Source organism: Emys orbicularis, chromosome 11 (assembly GCF_028017835.1).
Source record: "Emys orbicularis isolate rEmyOrb1 chromosome 11, rEmyOrb1.hap1, whole genome shotgun sequence".
Classification (NCBI taxonomy): Eukaryota; Metazoa; Chordata; order Testudines; family Emydidae; genus Emys; species Emys orbicularis.
Genome location: NC_088693.1, coordinates 80,786,840 through 80,807,223, shown reverse-complemented (window position 1 = coordinate 80,807,223; position 20,384 = coordinate 80,786,840). Strand labels below are relative to the sequence as shown.

Below are 20,384 nucleotides of genomic sequence, written 5' to 3'. Positions count from 1 at the left end.
CAGGAAATGCCGGGACCTTCCTGTCGCTCACTGGCCCCGTCGCACTCACTGGACTCCTCTTCCCCCCTCTGTCATTTCTGCCAGGGGCTCTTCCTCCTTGGGGCCTCTCTCCCCTCTCTCTTCTTGCATCCCCCCCCCCCCCCGCATCTTCCTCCGGTGATCTGGGCTCTTCCCTTCCTGACCCTCAGCATCCACCCAACATTGCACCCACCCATCCACCCCGCTGCCCCCACAGCCCAGCAGGCGGCTTCCCCCTTCTCTTCCCCTTTTGCCTCCCCCAGCTCACAGGCCTGGGGCTGGGAACTGAGAGGGGACGGGGCGGGGGGGTCAGGCAGGTGATGCCCTTTAGACCATCCCCCGGGAACAGGCCTGGGGGCTGGTCAGCGCTGGGAGGGGCCAGTCTCTGCCGCGGGGTCACTGTCAGGGACACAGATTCCCTCCAGGGTTGCCAACTTTCTGATCAAACGAAACTGAACCCCCTTCTCTGAGGTCCCGCCCCGCTCACTCCACCCCCCTCCCTCCGTCACTTGCTCTTCCCCACCCTCACTCACTCGCTCATTTTCACCGGGCTGGGGAGGGTCCCTTTTCAACCGGGTGTATGGTTCCAAACCGGACACCTGGCCACCCTAATTCCCTCTGGCCTGAGCTGAGACCGGGCAGATTATCAGGGGAGCCGCGTTTGTATCCCCAGCACTGAGCCCAGGATAGAAACAAGGGCGGAGCGTCCCGGAAAAGGAGCCAGTGAAAGTGAAGAGAAGGGACCTGTCAGTCACATTGTAAAATGAGACCTCGCCCCCCTCATAGTCAAGGAAAATCCCCACCCGCCTGGGCCTGACGCTCACGGGGAGGAGGGTTGGGGGGGGCGGTACAGGCCTTGTATTCCCCACCCCTCAGCCGCACGGTCCAGTATCCATTCCCAGGTGTGAGTGGGACCTGCCCCTTCCTGCTCACAGATTCCCTACAAACCCCCAGAGTCCAGCCAGGCTTGTCTCCCACCTCCACCTCCCAGTAACGCCGCTCGCCCGGGAGCCCCTGAGCGCCCAGGACACAGGCACTATAATCAAATCTCTCAGGGTTGTGGGGCAGACCCTGGCGTGTGTCTCCAAGTCTCACACATTTTCAATCCTCAGACAGGACAAAGTGGGGATTCGCCGTGTTGGGATCCAGAGTCACGTTCACTGGGGAGAGAGTCACAGAGTCAGTGCTGGGGGCAGGGGCCGGTCACTGGGATCAAAGGGAAATGAACCTGCGTCCCCGTTAATCGCTGTGTGGGGGGGGGAGGGGGGAAAGGTGTCAGTGGGGTGGGGGAAGGGGAGGGCAGCAGGGGGGGAGGGGACAAAGGGATGTTAGAGAGGAAAGAGGTGGGGCAAAGGGGAGGCAGGGGGAGGGGCAGGCACAAGGGCAAGGGGGGACAAGGGAAGGGGGGGCACCAGGAGGACGGGATGGGGGAAGGGAAGAGCAGGTTGCAGGGGGTAGGGGGAGGGGTGGGTGCCAGGGCAGAAGAAGGGGGCAGACCCCAGGGGCACAGGGAAGCCAGGGAAGGGGGGACACCAGGGGCACTGTAGGGGTGTGAGGGAATGGGGGGAGCTCCAATGGGGCAGGCATTGGGAAGGCAGGGGGTACTAGGAGGGGCTGGCACCAGGGAAAAGGAGGGGCAGGGGAAGGCTCAGGTGACAAGGGGAGGGAGAGGGGTGAGGGGCAGGGCGGGTGCCAGAGGGCCATAGGGGGCGAGGGGTGGGGCAGACCCGAGGGGGCAGCAGGGGAGCGAGAGAAGGGGCAGTCATCAAGGGGGAGAGGGGCATGAGGGGTGGGTGCCAGGAGTATGGGGGGGCGGGACTGTCACCAGAAGGGATGTGGGGGCTGAGCAGTGGGGCAGATGCAAGGAAGGGAGAGTGGAGAGGGGCAGGCACCAGGGGCAGAGTGGGGGCAAGGGATCAGGTGCACACAGGGGGGTAGAAAGTAGGGTGTGGAGAAGGGCAGGCCCTAGGGGGCACCAGGGGGACAGATGGAGGAAGAGGGGAGGGGCAGGACCCAGAGGTTAGGAGAGGGGGAGAGGAGGGGTGGGCACCTATGGGGCAGAGATGGGGTATGGGGAAGGGCTTACACCAGGATGCCCAAAATGAGGCAAGGGAAGAGACGGCACCAGGGAGGCAGAGGGGGCAATGGTAGAGATGGGCCTCAGGGGGGCAGAGGAGGAGTGAAGGGAGGGGCTGGCACCAGGACACTGGAGGGGGGTGCAGGTATCAGGGAGGCAGAGGGGGCGACAGGACGGATGGGGGGAGAAATAAGGGGAAGGTGGCGGGCGGGTGTACAAAGGAAGGGACAGGCATCAAGGGGGGGGGGAAGGGAAGGGGCTTGTGCCAGAGGGTGAGGGGGGAATGGGGCCGGGGCAGGCATTGGCAGGACAGAGTGGGGGAGAGGTGGGCTCTGGGAGGCAGGGGTGTGGCATGGGATGGGTCGGGCACCAGGGCAAATGAAGGGCGAGGGAAGGGTGGTCATCAGTGGGTGGGAGGGCAAGGGAAGGGGTGTGTGACATGGGGCTAGAGGGGCACGAGGGGAGGGGTGAAATCCAGGGGGCAGAGGGGGGCGAGCAGATGGACGGACAGCCATGGGGCAGGCGCCGGGGGACAGTGGTGCAGCGTGGAGTGGGGTTGGCGCTGTGGCCAACAAGGGGCAAGAAGAGGTATTGGGTGTAGGGGAGGGGGCAAGAGAAGAGGTGGGTGCCAGAGGGGCAGGGGGAGGGGCAGGTGCTGGGGGCAGAAGGGGAAAGGACGGGGCAGGCAAAGGGAGGGAAGGGGGTGGGGTGGGTGCTAGGAGCAGGATGGTGTGAGGGCAGGGTAGGCACCAGGAAGGCAGGGAATGGGGGAAGTCATGGGTGATGGGGGCAGAGGATGGTGGGGGCGGGGACCAGTGTGGAAGGGGGGGAGGGGAGCGGCAGGTGCCGGGGGCAGTGGCAGTGAGGGAAGGGGCAGGCACCAGGAGGGTGCAGAGGGAAAGGGCAGGTGACAGGGGGATTGAGGGGGGTGAGCAGAGGGGCAGACACAAGGAGGGCTGGGGGGAGGGGTGGGCACCAGGGGGCAGAGAGGGGCAAGGAGACACTGGGGGGGGCTTCAGCAGGAGAGATTGAGGGACCCCACGTCAGACACCTGGAGCCCAGCAGTTCCAGCCCTCACCTGGGGGGGGGAGAGACCCACCTTCCTATTCCTGCCCCACATCACACAGGGGGATTGGACCAGGGGCTCCCAGCTGAGGGCCCAGCCACTGGGATAAAGGCGAGAAGGGAAGTGGCGGCACCTTCTGTTCATTGAAACCATTCAGGAAACTCAACATGGATTCGGGAATAGTTTCTGTCGACCCAAAATACAATTTTTCTGCAAAAAAACTATTTGCACCCAAATTTCCCCCAGCTCCACTGCAAACCTGTCTGAGCAACTTAGGAGCCAAAAATCCCAGGGACTTGCAGTGATGATTGTCAACATCCCCAGCAACGCACAGTGACAGGCAGGCCGGGCTCAGGACATCAGCTATGAAACACTCCAGAACTGCCGTTAAATCTGCCCTTGGTAGGAAAATTCCCCCCCCCCCCCCCCGATCTCACCCCACAAATCAGGCTGCAAATGGAGACTCAGCTCCAGCCTGAACTCTCTGCCCAGAGTGATTTGTCCCGTGGACTCTGCGAGCGGCACAGACCCTCTGCAGCTGCACCTGGGCATCTCCCAGCGCGGATAATGGTCACAGAGAACGTCTCAGAGCCCCAGGGGCTCAGGTGTCTCCATCTAACGACTGCACCAGCCCCCCCCTCGCTCTCATTAACCAGCCCTGGGTCAGACACTGGGAACTTTCACCCCCAGACTCTGGAGTCACTTTGGGTTCGTTTACACAGCCCGCGGCAGCGAGTCCCAGAGCCGGGGGGACGGGGCTTGCGGGCTCCCTCTCTGGCACTGACAATAGCCGTGTAGACGTTCGGGCTCAGGCTGGAGCTCGGGCTCTGAAGCCCAGGGTGGAGCCGGGTCTGCCCCTCCCAGCGCACGCGGGGACATTGTCTGTGTCCACGTCCCCTTCTCCACATTCCTGGGACGGGGAGCAGCAGCCCCAGGGCCCCTCCCTTCACCCCAGGGCAGGGGAGCGAGAGCCCTCGGCCTCCTGGGCAGTGGGGCCTCCAGCACCGATTCCTGGGTCAGCGTGAAAGTGTCTCCGCCCGGAGAGCTCTGCGCACCTGGCAAATACCCAGATGTGCCCCTGGGACCAGCGGCTGGGACTGGTACTCACCCCCTCCCACCCGAGAGGAACAGGGGTCGTGGGGCAGTGTCGGTGAGATCAGAGCTGGGGGTACGAATGGGGGTTACACCCAGCTGCTGGAGCTCTGTGTATCGAGGTACGAGGACGTCACAGCGGCCGTGTGAGCCCCGCACCGTCCTGCCGACGTGGCTCAGCCCTGAACCCTGCTGGAACCTCTCCCTGGGGAGGAACCGTCCCTGCGGCCCAGTCAGGCCTGGGCCTCCCTGCGGAGATGGCCGGGGAAGCTGCCGTTAATGTGAGTGATGATGTGACCTCCTGTGAGCCTGGGCTGGGATCAGTGACTGGGGAGTGAACGGCCCCAGCTCCCCTCACTGCCCCCCTGAGCCAGCTGGTCCCCTGCCCCCGCAGTGACCATGGCCCTCAGCCTCCCCACTGTTACTGAGCTTGTGGACAGGACCCTCTAACAGTTCCCATGTAACGGGCCCAGGCGCCCCCTCCCTGCCCGCTCTGTGCGGTAGGATACCACAGCGCTCATTGACCCCCGGGCTACTGGTGCCGCAAAGTGTGTGCAGGTCCCCTGGGCTCACTGACCCCTGCTGGAGCTGCCCCGTCTCCCCGCCTGCACCAGGGCACACAGGGCCAGGCAGCAGCCTGGGTGCGAATGACGAGCAGAGCGCAGCCACCGCTGAGAGGCAGAAACGCTGCCGCGGAGGCAGTTTTACTTGTCCGTGAGCGTCACAATCTGGTTCTAAAAACACCTGCCCCTGCAGTGGGGCCAGGGCCTGCCTCACCCCAGAGCCATGGAGACACCGAACAGCTGTTAGCTCTTCCTGTTATTACAGATGGGAATTGCAGCTTTCAGACCTGTATGACATGCAACCCCTGCTGTTGGGAGGGGAGATCTGAGCAGTTTAAGGCCTATTAAGGTTAGATGAGATAATGTCTGTGAGGCACGACCCAGGTACCACCCTGGGAAGGTGAAGCCCAGGGGAAATAGTCTCTCGTTATTCAGCACTTCTCCAAAGAAAAGGAGCAGGGGGCTCCCGGGGGCGGTGGGGTTGTGACAGATCACATTTCACAGCACAGTTAGCCCGACAATATGCAGGTTTCTCCCAACCTGAAATCAAGCCAATAGAGAGAGATGAGAACGCCCCTGAACACAGACTTGCTGAATAGAAAACAATCTCTAACCACGTTTATGATAAGAGAAAAATATATTATCTACACGGTAACTGTCGATTAGGGAAATGCGCATTTATTTACCTGCGTTTAGTAGGGCGATTCTCCACTCTGCAACCAAACACAGACAGAGAGATGAGACCTCCCCTGCACACAGACACTCCGAACAGGAGACAATTTTGCAGCAAGGTTTATATTAGGAATAGAAGCCAACTTACTGAGTTCACCCTGCAGTGTCGCTAAAAGTAAAGCAAAGAGAAACACGTAAACACATATTAAAAGAAAAAGGAGGCTATTCAGTAAGATCCCACACCACACAAACCAAACTGACTCTTAAGGAACATCTGCCCTGGGGGTCTATGAACCTTGTTGTAAAGTCTGAGATTCCCCCTCCCCTCCCAATGCAATGAACAGAGGGAGCTTACCTTTCTCTGCACGATGTGCTGCTGGAAGTGAACAACAAGAGAGGGGTGTTACAAGGCAGAAGATTTAACTTCAATTGTTGCAAACTCATAGGAGTCAATTTTCTACTGGTAGGAAGTAGAAAAAACACAGGGGCGCTCTGCCGAGCTATTCCCACTGCTAGCGTTATACTGGGGACACTAGGGTTACCATACGTCCAGATATCCCCGGACATGTCCGGCTTTTTGGTCCTCAAATCCCCGTCCAGGGGGAATTCACAAAAAGCCGAACATGTCCGGGAAAATAGGGAGGCAGCATAAGCCAGGGTCCGCCCGGCCTCAGCACGACCCGCCGGGTCCGCAGCGCAGCCCGGCTACATTGTAGCGAGCTCGGGCGGGGGGGGGGGGGGGCGCAGCTGCAGAAGGCGGTGGAGGGGCCGCTGCTGCCCCCGCAGGCCGGGAGGACTGCGCGCCCCAGCCGAGCCCGCAGGACCACGGGGAGGCCGGGCCTAGCCAGCAGCTTGGGCTTCCCTCGCGGGCGGGGACCCCCCGGCCACTGGGGGACCCTTCCTGCGGCCCCGTCACCTTGCACGGCTTGGAACCCGGCGCCGCGGGAGCTGTTTCCAGCGGGTACAGACAGGCTGGGGAACGTGCTCGGCGGCGGCAGGAAGGAGGCTGTGGCCGGGGCTGCAGGGACCCGTGCCGCCCCGGTCGCTGCTGAGCGTTCGATGCCCCCGCCAGGCACAGGCTGCTGGGTGAGCGAGGGAGCAGGGCAGGCAGGGGCACAGAGGCTGCAGGGGCGGGGGGGTGCAGGGGCAGAGCAGGCGGGGGGCGCAGAGGCTGCAGTGCGAGTGGGGAGGAGGGGTCGCAGGGGCTGCAGGGGCGGGGGGTGCAGGGGCTGCAGGGCGAGTGGGGGTCACAGAGGCTGCAGGGCAGTGGGGGGGTGCAGAGGCTGCAGGGCGAGTGGGGAGCAGGGGTCACAGAGGCTGCAGGGGCGGGGGGTGCAGGGGCTGCAGGGCGAGTGGGGGTCACAGAGGCTGCAGGGGCGGGGGGTGCAGGGGCTGCAGGGCGAGTGGGGGTCACAGAGGCTGCAGGGGCAGGGGGTGCAGAGGCTGCCGGGCGAATGGGGAGCAGGGGTCACAGAGGCTGCAGGGCAATGGGGGGGTGCAGGGGCTGCAGGGCGAATGGGGAGCGGGGGTCTCAGAGGCTGCAGGGGCGGGGGGTGCAGAGGCTGCAGGGTGAGTGGGGGTCACAGAGGCTGCAGGGGCGGGGGATGCAGGGGCTGCAGGGCGAGTGGGGGTCACAGAGGCTGCAGGGGCGGGGGGTGCAGGGGCTGCAGGGCGAGTGGGGGTCACAGAGGCTGCAGGGGCAGGGGGTGCAGAGGCTGCCGGGCGAATGGGGAGCAGGGGTCACAGAGGCTTCAGGGCAATGGGGGGGTGCAGGGGCTGCAGGGCGAATGGGGAGCGGGGGTCTCAGAGGCTGCAGGGGCGGGGGGTGCAGAGGCTGCAGGGTGAGTGGGGGTCACAGAGGCTGCAGGGCAATGGGGGGTTGCAAAGGCTGCAGGGGCGGGGGGGTGCAGAGGCTGCAGGGCGAGTGGGGAGCAGGGGTCACAGAGGCTGCAGGGGCGGGGGGGTGCAGAGGCTGCAGGGTGAGGAGGAGCAGGGCAGGCAGGGGCATAGGGGCTGCGGGGCGAGTGGGGAGCGGGGAAGCACTTAGCAACCCCCAACCAAGATCAGAGCGGGAGGGAGGAGGGGGAATGCGGGGTGCTCAGAGGAGGGGGCAGAGTTGGGGCAGGGACTTTGGGGAAGGGGTTGGAATGGGGGCGGAGTTGGGGCAGGGCCAGGGCCCCCGTGGAGTGTCCTTTTTTTCAGTGTTGAAATATGGTAACCCTAGGGGACACACAAATGCTGAATAAGTGGCTGTCTCCTTTCCCTTTTGGCTGAGTGAAGCGAGGCCTCAAATCAGCAAAGTGCTACCCTCTCATTAATGATTTGCCACATAATTGTTGTGCTCCATGATCTAAACTCTCAGGGTGAGATTCTGTGCTCAGAACCTGCAGCCCAGGGGCACATGGGGCTCAGGCAGCTTTAAGGGCCCCCCCCCCATATCCTCCTGATCCTGGGTGCTCTGGATGCCAAATCAGCCCCCGCTGTAACACAGGGCTCGTCTGTATGAGAAGGTTACACCAGGAAAAGGTAAGGTGGGAATTTAAATTGCTCTTGTTACATCTGTATAAGGCTCCATGTCAACACACACATTCCGTACTAAGAGTGAGTTTTTCTGGCCTGGTTTATGCAGTGTCAGAAACTGCTCCTGATTGCCAGGGGAGCACTGAAAACTCAGGGGCGATGTCTGTGGGGGGGCGGGGGGAGGGGGCAGATTTCTCCCTGCTTCCTCCTGGCAGAGGAATCTGTGTATGTGTGTGTGGGGGGGGGGGGGGAGCAGTGACCTGGATGCAGGAAGCCCTGATGTCACTTCTCGCTCCCCCCTCACAGCCCCTAGGGGTGCACAGAGGAGCAGTATTCGAGGGGGGGAGCGAGCAGCAATGCCAGATGCTCCATGCATTCAGGTCAGTTTCCCCACGTGGACACAGGAGGGGGGTGCAGGGGTAGAGACAAAGGGGGCACAGTGCAGGGGTTAGGGACACAGGAGGTAGGGAGTGAGGGGATTAGGGACATGGGGGCAGGGATTGGGGCGAAGGGGGCACAGTGCAGGGGTTGGGGTGAAGGGGGGATGAGGAGCCCGGGGAGCCCATGGGGGCCAGGAGCAATGGGGGGCACCCACAGGGACCAAGGCGTATGGGGGGAGCACTGTGCCCATGGGGGTCAGGGGCACTAAAATACAAGTTCATCCAGGGTGCCATTTTCCTTGCGCTGTGGTCTGGCCCTGACACACCCCTCGTGTTCCCAGTCCCATCTCCCAGACACCCCTACAATAGGGCTTGTGAGGGGGCCCTCAAAGGGCAGCCTGCAGCTGTTCTCTGCCCAGCCTGCAGTGGAGGAATCTGCCCCAGCTGGATCCAGACTCCTGGTGCCCTGTTACTCTGCTCTGGGCCTTTTAATGACATAACGGGGTTGAAGTGGAAGTGAAAAATCTCATGTATTAAATGTATTAAATGTGTCCAGCCTTTCTGGGTGTGGAGGTGTTGGTGTCATTAGGCATAACCCTAGGTAACTCGGGAGAGTGGAAGACCACGAGTGTCGATGAAGCCTTCCTGCACTAGGCCTAAATGAACCAAACTCCTTCCATGTTTAAACTCTAATCGACCTCAAAAGCCAGATGCAGAAATTGGAATGTGTAACAGTTTATCAGGTGCAGCACCGCTCATACCGGTACCAAGCGGTAAGAATGAGGCCTGCATACTTCTGGCTGAAAGGCAAGATAACAAATCAAAGGAAAGGGACAAGATAATAATTCAAGGAGAAGTTACTAACAAGCTGGACTTATAGCCGCCAAGATGACTTAACTGCTTAAATGTAATTGCTTGCTACTTGCTTAATGTAAACTATTATAGGAGGAAGGGAGGGGGAAGGGAAAAGCCTAGCTGCAAAAAGAATAAAAAGGGAAAACTGCTTGTCTCAGGGTGCTTGATCTGAGATGTGCCAGTCTCCTTGCACCGCTTTGAGATCTCAAATAAACTTTGATTGCTTCTCCACCCTGGTGTGTTCACTGGCGTGAAGCACACCGGGCAATGAACCCCGCTGTTGCTTTCCATGGGCACTCTGTGCCGGCAACAGAGGGGACATTGAGCAAGTGACCTGGCTGTGACCAGTGCACCAGCCCAGGGAGATCTGCCTGAGTCTGCAGGCAGCGCTGTTGGCTGCTCACACTCAGCACAGTGGGGCTGGGATGCTGACACTAAAGCCTGGTTGACCATTAAATGGTCACCATTTGCAGTTACCTCTCTGCTGATCATTTCAGCAGAAACACCCAACTCGTGAGCTTCTCCCTCACAGCTGGATAAGGACAGGTACTGGTGAGGGGGGCAGTGGGGCAAGGGCAGATATTGGTGGGGAAGGGGGCGGGGGCAGTGGGGCAGCTACTTGTCATCAAAGATTGCTGGGGTGAGGAACAGTGAATTCAGCCCCTCCTTCTTCCATCCAAATACAGTGTGATCTCTGGTCATGCTAAAACAGGGAGGGGAGAGAGAGGGAGATACATTCTCCCTCCTTTCCCCAAGTACCAAATGCCTCCTGGTCCTGGATACCACACGTGTACACACATGTACACACACACACCCGCACTGGTCACCGAGGGTGAAATCCTGCCGCTTCCCTCTTTACATGGCTGTGGAAGGGGGGATCCCATGTGAGGGATCCTGTGAGACAGTGTTTAACAATCCCCAGGAATGACCCTGGCCCGGCCGGGCTAGGGCTACTCAGGCCTGGGCTCAGGGTTCTAGGTCTGTAATTTCCATGGGGTTTCTTAGGACAAATGGCCCCTCCCCCTTCAGAGCCCGTCTGGGTCAGTGCGAGCAGCCCTGAGCTCACTGCTGGGGCTCTGGTGCTGTTACGGAGACATTCCCCCTCACCCGTTCAAACACTAGCACCTTCTTTGTAATAGTTCCACCGCACGGGTGTTTTACACTTTCTCCAGCATACACATTTACTCTCCCTCTCCCCTCTCTCCCCATCGGAATCATTTCTGTGCAAATCCCTTCCCACCACAATGCCAGCTGAAATGGGGGGGGGGGGGGCTCTGCTCATTTCCCACCCATCACCGCCCCCATTACTCTGCAGTGTCCCTGCTGCAGCCCACGCAGCTCCCATAGCCGAAGCCGGAGCCATCTCTTCCCACTGGCCCTCCAGGCACAGCCATGTCCCCAGGGTGAGGGAGGGAATCCTTGTCCTGTGACGATCTTTGCACTGAGTCCCAGCCTCCCTTTGGCTTCATTCCAAATGTCCCCCCGCCTGGCAATCTCTAGTTTACTGATCCACCACATTTTGGGGAAACATTCTCATATAAACATTATCCCACCCCATTGGCCCCACACACTGACCTTGCTCATTTTCCAGTGCAGATCGCAGCGTCTCTGGGGGAGAAAAGGGGGAAAGATGAGATTTCACACTGTTGTGTTTATGGGAACAACCCTAATGTCAGTTAGTGTAACTGGCCCAGTCACTGACCTTTCTCGCTCTCCAGTTCAGATCGCAGCGTCTCTGGGGGGAGAAAAGGGGGAGAACACACGTTAATGGTAAAGTTCCTATTGTTTAAGGCAGCTCTGCTGTAGGAGGTCCCTGCACTCCCATCCCAGGCCAGCTTCTAATCTTGTGGGACAGTGACACATGGGAACAGCTCCCCCTGGGGCCTGGGTAGATGGGGGTTCCCCAGCTAAGAATGGGGTGGAGCTGGGTGCTCAGGTCAGCAGGAGCCAGGGAGGGGGATGTGGATAGGCCTCTCCAGGCATCACCTCTAAGATCAGCTCTGTCCCGCTGGGAGCTCGTCCCCTTGGTGTGTCAGCCCTGGGGTACCAGCACTGCTGGAAATGGAGGTAGCGTCATGTCTGCCAGTCACTGCTGAGCACAGCCTGAGCGAGACCATCTTGTGCCCGGTGTGAGCAGCGTCTCAGACCAGCCGTGCAAGTCCTGAGTGCGTTTGTGTTATTACAGCAGCCTAGCCACACAGCTCACCAGTGCACTCTCTGCAAGGCCCAGGGAACAAGACACTGACAGTTCACTGTTCTGATTGTTTAGTGTTTGGAAACGAGCCCAACCTAGCTCTCTCTGGGCACACAGACAAATTTTATACACGACTCAAAATGAGTGAATCCCTGTCACCTAAACATGGGCTCAGTTTTGCCAACTCATGATTTGGACATGAGTCTCATGGTAATGATCGTTTTCCTTAAAGCCAGGGCCGGCTCCAGGCACCAGCCCACCAAGCTTGTGCTTGGGGCGGCACCTGGAGGGGGCCGGCCGGGCTCGCCGCCCTCCCCCCAGCGCTCTGGCCGCTGGGGAGAGCGGGGCCCCGGCTGGGCTCGCCGCTCTCCCCCCGGCGCTCTGGCCGCCGGGGAGAGCGGGGCCCCGGCCGGGCTCACCGCCCTTCCCCCCAGTGCTCTGGCCGCCGGGGAGAGCGGAGCCCCGGCCGGCTCGCCGCCCTCCTCCCGGGGCTCTGGCTGCCAGCGGAGCTGCGGCAGGCTTGCCGCCCTCCCCCCGGCACTCCGGCTGGTCGGGGAGAGCGGCCCGCAGCCGGGCTCAGCGCCCTCCCCTGCCGCGCTCCGGCGGGAGGCTTTTTTGCCTGGGGTGGCAAAAAAGCCAGAGCTGGCCCTGCTTAAAGCCCCAGCTCCTGGAGTCAGGTGGAGATGTGAGGATTTCAGGCTTCCTTCTTAAAGAAAAAGTACATTTCTAGCCCTTGTGGCTGTGGAGAAAGCTTCAAAATGTGACCCCAGTGCACCCTAAAGGCTCAAAAAGCAGAAGGCAAATAAAACGAACCCCAAAGCTGTTATTCTTACACAATCTCATGATTTCAAAAATCCGGAGATTGGCTTTAGTGAGCCTGACTCATGATTTTTGAACATTTGGGGTTGGCAATCCTATGGACTCAAGCCACATAGAGCCATGGACTGACCCAGTTCACACCTGGTGCTGACAGTGTGTGTAGGTGACAGTTCTAAAGGTGCAGCACCCAGTTCCAGCGTTCACAAGTACACAGCACAGCTCCTCTCTGCCTCTCTGAATTACCTGCTTCCATCCCCACTGGGAAATCATTGTACCAGACATTTCCCCTTCCCAGTCCTTCCGACACTGGGACATTTCTCCATACACTTCACAGCCCTTCAGGCGAGAAACCCTCCGGGTGGGACTTTCACAGCTGCCTTGGGGATTTTAAACAAACCTGAGTATTTAGACCCTTAAGGCAGCTTTGAAAACCCCAGCTTCCCTATGAAAGTACAGATCAGTGAAGGGCAGTTCTGCCTGTTGTGACTAGAGAAAAACCTACAGCTGAGCACTTATACTACACTAGAGAGTTCACTGCCCTGTTCCTGTAGCAGGATCTCAGGCTGAGCAAAGCTTAGGCCATGTCTACACGGCCACTTCCCAGCGCTGAAACTTTCTCGCTCAGGAGTGTGAAAAAACACCTCCCCCCGAGCGCTGCAAGTTTCAGCGCTGTAGAGTGGCCGTGTAGACAGTGCCCCAGCGCTGGAAGCAGCTACTCCCCTCGTGGGGGCAGGTTTGTTACAGCGCTGGGAGAGCTCTCTCCTAGCGCTGGAGCCGCAACTACTCGGCCACGTTGAAGTGCTGTTGCAGCAGCGCTTTAATGTCGGCAGTGAAGACATACATTAGCTATGCTCAGGGTAACCGCTAACATTTCCATTTGCACAACCTCTATTTCACCCATCCACAGTTCCTGCTCACCTAGGTGGAGGGATGGGAGGTGGGAGCAGTTCATGCACAGACTGAAGGGCAGAATTGGGCCATAAGTACCCCCAGCCTCGGCTGTGTGTTCTGGTTTTCCTGCAAGCAGCCAAGTTACGTATGTCGGAGCTCTCAGCCCTGCTCACTGAGCCCCACATGGGTGTTTCCATCTGAGCCAGGCTGATCCCCATGGAACAGTTCAGAGTCACATTCACCTGGGATCCCTGAGTGAGAGCTGAAGGGGGGGGACCACTTGACACTTCTCAGTTCACATGTGAAGTCATAATTTATCCAGCTCTCCCTTCACCCTCAGCCTGGCTCCCACTGCCTGAAACGCCTCCGAACATTTATCCCTGTATCTCTCTCGCTCTCTCATCAAGTTCCCCCCACCCCTCTCCTTACTTTACCTTTCGCTCTGTGTTGGCTCCAGAAGCAGTAACCGGCCAGGGCAACGAGAACAGCCAGGAGAGGCAGGATCACCCCCAGAGCCACCCTCCAGCGACTGACCCTCGGGCAAAACAGCTCTGCAAGAGAAAGTGCCATTGAGTTGGGAGCAAACATGCGTAGAACGAAGGCAGGACACTGTGACAATGGTGACACCATGACTAGTTAAAAGACTCTCACAGGGAAATACACAGGGAGATGTGGCTCCTGGGCGCTTTATTATTAAGCCAATGAAACTCCAACCTTTAGCCTGGTTACTGAACATGGTTAATTAATGGGAGGGGGAAAGGGAGAGGACTCTGCTATGCTACACCTACCTCCCACTGGCATAATTTCAAGCATTCCCTAGGCCGGGGTAGTCAGTAGATGGACTGCGGGACAAATCTAGACTGCTGGAGGCTTTTAAATGGACCCCAAAATCTTTTTATTTACTTATTATTGTCAATGTTGTTGTTTTTTATTTTATTTTCTCTGGAGTCTGGACCTTGACCAAAAAATTTGGACCTTGGCAAAAAATAATCGATTACCTCTGCCCTAGGCTGCTCTAAGTGATCCCAGGGCTGCAGGCAGCGCAGCCTGGCCCTCAGAATCAGAGAGCTGTGACCAGCTGCCTGACCCCCCCAACTCCCCTGTGCTCACTGGGGCTCAGGTTCATCGGAGAGTCTGGCCCAAAATACATTCATGCAGGATTTTAATACAAACAGAAGTTGAGACTGGAGATTCAGAGTAAAAATTCCTCCAGAGTCCTCTTCCCTGGCCCTGGGGCAATGGCTGACTAGAGGGTCCTTTGCTAAGTGATTAGTGGGGTGTATTGAAAACTGTAAAAATTACATGCTGACACTTGAAATCCTGAGGGATTTCTTGGTGCTGTTTGCAGGCTAAAGGGCTGTGTAGGAAGCGTGCATCTGGGTCCTCTGCAGTCAGTCTGCAAAGAGCCAGCCTAGAGCAGGCTGGGGTGAGTTCTGGTTCTCTGCCTTAGGGAGCAGCCTGCTTTGTCTCTCTCTGTATTTGGCTGTGGTGTGTTACAGTTCTGGATTCTTAGAAATAAAGCAGGGTGACAGTGCAACCTTTCAGGAAGAGTGTTTATGTTTTGTCGTCAACTCTCGGTGTGTGTGCCATGGACACAACAATCAGGTAATACTGCGCATAGCGTAGACTAACCAGCAGTGCAGCACTTTGAGACCTCAGATGAATAGTGCTTTACAAATGCAACGTTCTTATTATTATAGAGTGATGAAATATCCATTGTGTATTAACCAAGTTATGTGGTAGGTAATAGTACATAAAATCTGAACCTTTTTCCCCCCCTAACAATTAAGAAGTTCTTGGGTAAGATTTTGTTTTTCCATACTTTGGGCCTGAACTTCCATTGCTGGTATTTTCAGGTGTAATCTAAATAGCGATGCTCAGGCCATATCCAGGGCTCTCTTGTTCTAGTCAGGAAAAATGACTTCATTAGCCAGATGTCCATAAATACTCAGCACCCAGCACCTCTCACTGAGAGCAGAGAATTCCCTTCCCCACCCCATTGAGAACCGCGATGGTCACAGCACACAGAGAGCAGTGAGACACAAACATAAATGCTCTGTCTGGAAGGCTGCAGCGTAACTCGACTTTATGTCTTAGAATCCAGAACCTTAACCCACAAGAACCCACAACAGAGAGGGGCAGCTCCCTAAGGCAGCAGGCACAACTCACCTCACCTTGCTTTACGTTGGCTTGTCTATGGGAACAGTTAGTGCGCGTCAGGCTGGGGTGTCAATCTACCTTGCATGCACTAGTCTGCTACACACTAACTGGCTGGGTGCACCCTGCTGCTGTACATGGAAAGTTCCCTGGTGCACGTTGCTTTGTTCCTGTTTCAAAGCAGGGGAGATCAAAGCGCACTATGGAATTGTTAGTGTGTGTAGCAGGGTCCACACAGACAGTTAGTGTGCGGCAAGCTAGTGAGAGGCAGACTGACACCCCAGCCTGCTGTGAACTAACAAGCCCTGATTCTGCTCACACACTTTGCTACGGAGACCTCTACCCTGCAAACAGGACCTGGAACACCCCCCCACCCCCCCACATCTTAAAGTGACAGCCTGCAATTCCAACATAGTCCTCACTACAGCACAGCAAAGGAGAATTCCCTCCCCCAGGCCCACTGAGAAGAGTGGTGATTGCTGGGTACTGAGCTGTTACGAAAATCTGGCCAATGGCGGCCCCCGCCTGCAAGGTGCTAAACACCTCAGTTCCTACTGGAGTTGAAGGTACGTCTGCACTGTAATTAGTACCAGCAGCTGGCCCGTGCCAATTGACTCAGCCTCACTGGGCTCGGGCGAAGGGGCTGTTTAATTGCAATGGAGACGTTCGGGCTCAGGATGAAGCTCGGACTCTGGGACTCTCCCACCTCACAGGGTCGTAGAGCCTGGTCTCCAGCCCAAGCGCAAATATCTACATCGCAATTCAACAGCCCCTCAGCCTGAGTCAGCTGGCACAGGCCACCAGTGGGTTTTCAATCGCAGTGTAGACATAACCAAAGACAACTGAGGTTGCTCAGGACTTTTCAAGACGTGCTCAGCACCATGAAGGCCCAGGCCCATACATAGGAGACACAATGATAAATACTCTCCGCCCACGTCTGCAGCATCTCAGCCCATCCATGTGCGGCACGGACGGGCACTGACCTGCTATGGAAATCGCTGACTCTCTCTCCTGGTCGAGTCGGGGGCTCCTGACACAGCAGGACACTTTCTGGTTGGACTCTTCTGTTAGAACAATAGCAATCTCTGCTTGAAACAGGCCATCGGCCTCTCGGGATATGTTTTCAGAGGCTGATGGTAAGAGCTGCCCCTGGAGATCTCTCCACTGAGCCTTGGGCTGTGGGTACCATCCGGATGATTGACACACCACCCGGACCCCTCTGTCCTGATGTCCCTCCACAGAGATGGCAGGAGCAGAGCCCAAACCTACAGAAAAAATAAATGTACTTGTGATAATCCTACAGTGCCCAGTAATGACCCAAAAGCTTTATTGCAGCGTTATCAAAAGCCATTTCCTATTAAACTAATAATCAAATGTGAGTCCATGAGTGTGACTGGTCAGTTAATCTGGTCAGATTCCTATTTAATATACAGCAGGTAAAGTTAATGTCAGGACTTTTCTATGCACCAACTTGCTCCAATTTAGCTAAACTGATTTAGTTAATCAAGGGCAAATTCCTGGTGTGGACACTCTGAAATCAGGAAGGAATTGACTCAAGCTAAATCAGTATAAGCCATTTCCAAACCCATGTAAGTGTCCACACAGAAGTTTGCACTAGTTCATTGAAACCAGTGCACATGTACGTGTAGACAAGCCCTAAATTAATTCGCTAATAAAAAACCTTGTTACAGGGGAGTTCGGGTTGCCTTGACAGGGCCTTGTACCCTTGCAGAATGCAGACGTGAGTAGCAGAAAACTGGTACCTCCATAAGAGCTGGGACTGGTGGTGCTGCTGCATCCCTGGCTGGAAGTGGGTCCATCACCTCCAGGTTTTACAGTTTAGTTCAATGGCTCTCAGCACCCCCCACTATACACATTGTTCCAGCTCCCTTGAGTACCTCTGAAAGCCGGGAAACACGCTCAGCAAAACAGAAACCCAAACACTCAACAAGGAACTGCAGGGTTAAGGTCACACACCTCCCCCACCAGATCACACGTGGGGGGTTATTACTGACAAGCTAAACTGAAACCAAATTATCTTAACTGACACAAGAGTCTTGTACCTTAGCCAAAGGTGCGAATTCAAACGGATTTTATATTGCGGGGTCAGTCTGTGGGCAGAGAGGCCCTTAGGCTGTTTGGAAATTTCACAGATCAGCCTAGAGAGGGGAAAGAACCAAGGAGAGACAGAGACGGGACGAGTGTCTGGAGCCTTCCCCGAGTGGGATTCTTGACCAGAAGAGCACAGGCTACGAGTCCTCTCCCAGCAGGGGTGTGACTCACAGGGCTTTGGTCCGACAGACTCACGGGAAATGCCCAAGAGCCACGGACAGGAACTGAGGTTAAAGGTCTAAGGTGAAAATTATATGTAATTCCCCACCCCACCCCCCGTGCTTCTCTTGCTGTTCCTTTTAAACGGAGAATAACAGAGTTCTCACTTTTTGTTTGGGTACAGCAAATCAGATACTTTATTTTCTTTCTCTCTATCAATTGCATAGAGGGAGAGAGCTAAGCAGGTCTCTCAACAGGTAAACAATTACAGCAAGCATTTATACCTTTTGTTACAGACAATAATGAGCAACAGCTGCATTTTGTTTATACCTAGGTCATTCTGATATCTTGTTTTGCTCACTAATGTAGACTCTTAGTCTACATTCCATATTATCTACACAAGGTCACAACAACTTCTCACACAGTTCTTTCCCACTCGCCTCACACATTCCTCGCTTCTACAAATCTCGCGTTATTAGGGTTACAGTTAGCCTAACTCTTGCTAACGAACTGTCATGCATTGCATCCCCTTCCTGTCAGTTCTTTCTCTGCTTCCACACAGTACTAGCCAGTTTTGGTTTGGTTCCTGCCAGAAGGGTGGAGCAGCTGTCCACTGACTCCAGCTAGTTGGGGACTAGCCGGTAAACAAAGGAAAAAGTCCATGAGCCCTTGCAGCATGTTCAGTGGGGCATCTCCAAGGGTGGGGCCAATTCCACGGCCAAGTACAAAGAAAACAGGTGCCAAACTCTTCAGTTCGGGCTAGTCTACACTAGAAGCACGACAACGGCATGGCTGGGCTGATGCAGCTGCACCACTGTAGGGTGTCAGGTGAAGACGCCCTATGCCGGTGGGAGAGAGCTCTGCCGCCAGCATAATAACGCCACCTCCATGAGAGGCAGGAGCAGCTCTCCCGCTGACACAGTGCTGTCTTACATCACTCAGGGGTGTGGGTTATTTACCCCTGAGTGACATAAGTTATAGTTTTCAGAGTGGTAGCCGTGTTAGTCTGTATCAGCAAAAACAAGGAGGAGCCCTTGTGGCACCTTAGAGACTAACAAATTTATTTGGGCATAAGCTTTCGTGGGCTAGAATCCACTTGGTCAGATGCATGGAGTGGAAAATACAGTAGGAAGATCTATAGAGCAGTACATGAAAAGATGGGAGTTGCCTTACCAAGTGGGGAGGTCTAGACAAATCAATTAAAGTGGGTTATCATCAACAGGATGAAAAATCACTTTTGTAGTGGTAATCAGGGTGGCTCATGTCAAACAGTTGACAAGAAGGTGTGAGTAACAGTAGGGGCAAATTAGGATGGGGAAATTCGTTTTTTTTTTAGTTCTTGTAGTGACTCATCCACTCCCAGTCTTCATTCAGGCCTAATGTGATGGTGTCCAGTTTGCAAATGAATTCCAGTTCTGCCGTTTCTCGCTGGAGTCTGTTTTTGAAGTTTTTTTGTTGAAGAATTGCCACTTTAAATCTTTTATTGAGTGTCCAGGGAGGTTGAAGTGCTCTCTGACTGTTTTTTGAATGTTATGATTCCTGATGTCAGATTTGTGTCCATTTATTCTTTTGCAGAGAGACTGTCCGGTTTGGCCGATGTACATGGCAGAGGGGCATTGCTGGCACATAATGGCATATATCACATTTATAAAAACTATTCACAGTGCTCCTCAGTTTCCCCATCACTCCACCCCCCCTCACAGCTTGGACAATGAGGGCTGGAGCTCCACACAGTTGTGAGGTTTTACCCTTTTTAACAATAAATAAATAAATAAAGGCAAAGGTTTCTAATGGGACAATGTTTTTATTCTGTGTAACTTTGCGAGTAACTGTACTGCCATGTGCAATGTCCTCACGACAGCTAACAGCGCATAGGAGAGAAGTGCGGGATCCATCCTCTCTCACTGCAGATGCTGTCGCGCGCTTGCAAAGACTGACAGTTGGAAAAACGGCGCAAAAGGAAGCCGGAAACCATTGGAGGGCTGGGACACAAAGAGGTGCATGACGGGACATTTTGCATGTCCCAGGATGCACTTCGCTCTGTTTCCGCCTTCCCACAACACCTAGCGACAGATGGTGTCACCAGGCACTGTGGGATACACACTCACCGTGCATTGCTCATCTTGTCGACAATGGTGCCCCGAATGTGGACACGATCTGTCGACACAGGGAGCAAATGTAAACTCACATTGGGGACATTACTTTTTGTCAATTTTTTTGTGTTGACGTTAGTTTCATCGACAAAACTTGCCAATGGAGGCAGCAGCAGCATGTAACAGGCTTGTCACTAACTCAGATCCAGGAGCCTCAGGGTTTCTAATTCCTGGTCTTTATTCTCCCCACTTCTCCCAGCACCAGCCACAACAGCTCTCAGCTGCTTCATCCCCTTCCCCTCCATCCCAACCTCAGCTGCCGCCCTCATTGGGACAGGGACTTTCTGAGGCTGGAAGGAACCAGCTCCCAGCCAGCCCCCAACTCTGCACAGACTGGCTGGGGGAGGAGCTGGTGTTAGCCCTTCGCTAGCCCTGGCTGTCTCCCCTGCCCTCCCGGGCTGTGACCAGGGCCGGCTCCAGCATTTTTGCCGCCCCAAGCAGCAAAAAAAAAAAGAAAAGAAAAGAAAAGCCGCGATCGGCGGCAGCGCTACCGCCGCCGCTTCCTTCTTCACTTCTTCGGCAGCAGGTCCTTCCCTCCGAGAGGGAGTGAGGGACCCGCCGCCGAATTGCCGCCGAAGAGCTGGACATGTCGCCCCTTTCCGTTGGCCACCCCAAGCACCTGCTTCCTGTGCTGGTGCCTGGAGCCGGCCCTGGCT

General features: G+C 56.2%; 1 long non-coding RNA gene and 1 pseudogene across 1 annotated transcript; both read right to left on the bottom strand.

Moving 5' to 3' along the window:
- Window positions 1-626: 626 nt before the first annotated feature.
- Window positions 627-19,690, bottom strand: LOC135885374 (butyrophilin subfamily 1 member A1-like; annotated as a pseudogene).
- Window positions 4,935-6,118, bottom strand: LOC135885412 (uncharacterized). Its single transcript, XR_010561752.1, has 4 exons — window positions 5,844-6,118; window positions 5,637-5,657; window positions 5,503-5,529; window positions 4,935-5,356 (listed from the first exon to the last, which is right to left on the bottom strand). It is a non-coding gene; the product is annotated as an uncharacterized LOC135885412 (long non-coding RNA).
- Window positions 19,691-20,384: the final 694 nt, after the last annotated feature.